This window comes from Triticum dicoccoides, chromosome 3B (genome assembly GCF_002162155.2).
Source record: "Triticum dicoccoides isolate Atlit2015 ecotype Zavitan chromosome 3B, WEW_v2.0, whole genome shotgun sequence".
In the NCBI taxonomy this organism is placed as follows: Eukaryota; Viridiplantae; Streptophyta; class Magnoliopsida; order Poales; family Poaceae; genus Triticum; species Triticum dicoccoides.
This window is the reverse complement of record NC_041385.1, coordinates 209,660,751-209,663,700: the sequence shown is the minus strand read 5'-3', so window position 1 is coordinate 209,663,700 and position 2,950 is coordinate 209,660,751.

Genomic DNA, 2,950 nt, shown 5'->3' with positions numbered 1-2,950 from the left:
TTAGCACGCATCGCTGCGAAGCGCTACCCCACCGCCGGCCAGGCTATCCCTCCACCCCTCGACACCTCCTGTTATTCTCCACCGATTGCAGCCCCACGCCGCAACGGAACCAGTTATAACCCTTCTCCTCCTCTCAATCTGCGACTCCACTGCCGCGTATTCCCATCTCCGAGTCGTTCCCGTCCGGGGCCTCGCCATCGTCCACCGCCTCGCTGCGCTTGGTGCGGCATGGTCAACAAACAAGAGTCATCGGAAGAGGACTGTACATGGAGAGCCTGACGGCTGGGACCCACGAGGTCCATGGTCACACGCAAGGAAAGTTCCTCCTTATTAAGCTAAAAAAATGTTTCCTCAACCTGACAGCTGGGACCCACCGGCTGTATCTTCGCACGGAAGGAAGTGCCTCCTTGTTTTGCGAAAAAATATTCATCCCGTTGACAGCTGGGACCCGTCAGATTTGGTGGCTCACTTGTGGGCCTACTAAGCAGACGTGTACGCAGGGCTTTGTCAACTTAATCAACAAATGATTCTAGCAGCTGGATCATTGGATGTTAATCCAACAACCATGCTCCTTCTTCAACCTCTGTTCTTGCTCCTATATCCCGTGGGCGGCACCACGGATGTGCTGCCACGCACCCGAACCAGTCAAGTTTCCCACTCCTCTCCATCTACGACTCCACTGCCCCGTCTTCCCCATCTCCGGGTCGTTCCAGTCTGGGGCCTCACCGTCATCCACCACCCTTGGTGCGCTCGGCACGGTGTGGTCAACGTGGTCAACAACCAAGAGTCATCGGAAGATGACTGTACGTGAGAGGCTAATAGTGGGGACGCACCACGCCCATGAACGCATGCATGCAACGGAACGCTGCGAGGTCAACATGGTCAAGGAACGACTTCCATCGGAAGTGTACTGTACGTGGAGAGGCTGACAGCTGGGTCCACGGTCGCAGGAAGGAAGTGCCTCCTTATTACGCGGAAAATAATGATTCCTCCACCAGACAGCAGGGACCCACTGGAAGGGCCACCCTATTTTGCGAAAAAATGTTTCCCCCCTGACTGCTGGGACCCACCTGACGGCCACCGTATTTTGCGAAAAAAATGTTCCCCAGCTGTCAGCTCGGACCCACCAGAAGTGCCTCCTTATTAAGCAGAAAAAAATGAATACTCCCCCTGCTAGCTGGGACCCACCTTGGTAGGAGGCTGACTTGTGGGCCCACTAAGTTGACGGGGACGGAGGGCTTTGCCAACTTAGTCAATATGAACGATTCTAGCTCCAGTGACCATGCGATGTCCATCCAACGGTCGTAGTGCTTCTTCAACCTCTGGTCTTCTTGCTCCAGCCGCCCAAAGCAGCGCCGGTCGTGCCGCGTGCTCCTGCCTCCCGTGGCCGGCTATGATGCCGCAGAGGCCTCACCGCCCCCTACTACTCCTGCCGCTGGCCAGGCCATCCATCTACTCACCCACACCCCCTGTTATTCTGCGGCGACGGCAACCTCACATCGCAGCCGAACGAGTGAACCCTCATACTCCTCTACGCATGGGCATCCACTGCCACGTCTTCCCTGGCTCCGTGTCGTCCCCTTCCTTCCTACGCCTCGCCGCCGTCCACCGCCCTGGTGCTCTCGGCGCGGCGTGGTCAACGTGGTCAAGGAACAACTTCCATCGGAAGAGTACTGTACGTGGAGAGGCTGACAGTTGGGTCCATAGCGGCCGCAAGGAAGTGCCTCCTTATTACGCACAAAATAATTATTCCTCCACCTGACAGCAGGGACCCACCAGACGGACCACCTTATTTCATGAAGAAAACGTTTCTCCCTGACTGCTGGGACCCACCAGCTACATCTTCGCACGCAAGGAAGCGCGCCCGAAAAAACGATTCGCCCCCCTGACAGCTGGGACCCACCAGCTACATCTTCGCACGCAAGGAAGTGCCTCCGGGCAAAAAATAAAAAATGATTCACACCCCCCCCCCGACTACTGGGACCCACCATCTACATCTTCACACGCAAGGAACTGCCTGACAGTCGGGACCCACCTGGTCGAAGCACACATAGTGTTGTCATTCTGATCGTGAACGTGTATGTACATACTGCTTGATGTAGAGGCGCGCACGTGTCTTAGTAGAGGCGCGCACGTGTCTTAGTAGAGGCGTGCACGTGTCGTAGTAGAGGTGCGCACGTAGCATGTACACGTACATACAGCGGCCAGTGTGCAAGAAAGAAAATACGGCCACGTACGCCCATACGGGCGGGGTCTCGAACGCCTACTCGCGCATATATACGTACGGCCAGGGCTCGTGTACATGGCTGGGTCGGAACGGAGAAACAACGTCGTCATCGTGTTCATGGGGAGCCAACCGGCTGGGTCGGAACGGAATGCGTCGTCGTGTTCATCGGGAGGTCTTGGACGGAACAGGCGATGGAAACGAGGCCTGGCGTACCGCAGAACGGAGGAAACGGCCTTGTGTTCGACCGACCACGTTTGAAACGGGATCCTGTTCATCGGGAAGGGGTCTGGCATACCGCAAAACGGAGGAAACGGACTTGTGTTGGACCTCCTACGGTCGAAACGGGGTCCTATTGATCGAGAGGGGTGTGGCGTACCACAAAACGGACGAAACGGACTTGTGTTGGAGCGCTACGGTCGAAACGGGGGTCCTGTTCATCGGGAGGGGTGTGGCGTACCGCAAAACGGGACTCCACGGGATACTGTTCATCTCCACCGTCGACCTCCTCCAGCCTCCACGGGCTACTGTTCATCCACCGTCGACCTCCTCCAGCCTCCACGGGCTCCTGTTCATCCACGGGCTCCTGTTCATCCAGCCTCCACCATGTGCTACTCCACCGACTACTGTTCAACCACCCCTCTCCACGGGCTCCTGTTCAACCACCCCTCCACGGGCTACTGCTCATCCACCCCTCCACCGTCTACTGTTCATCCAGCCCTCCAC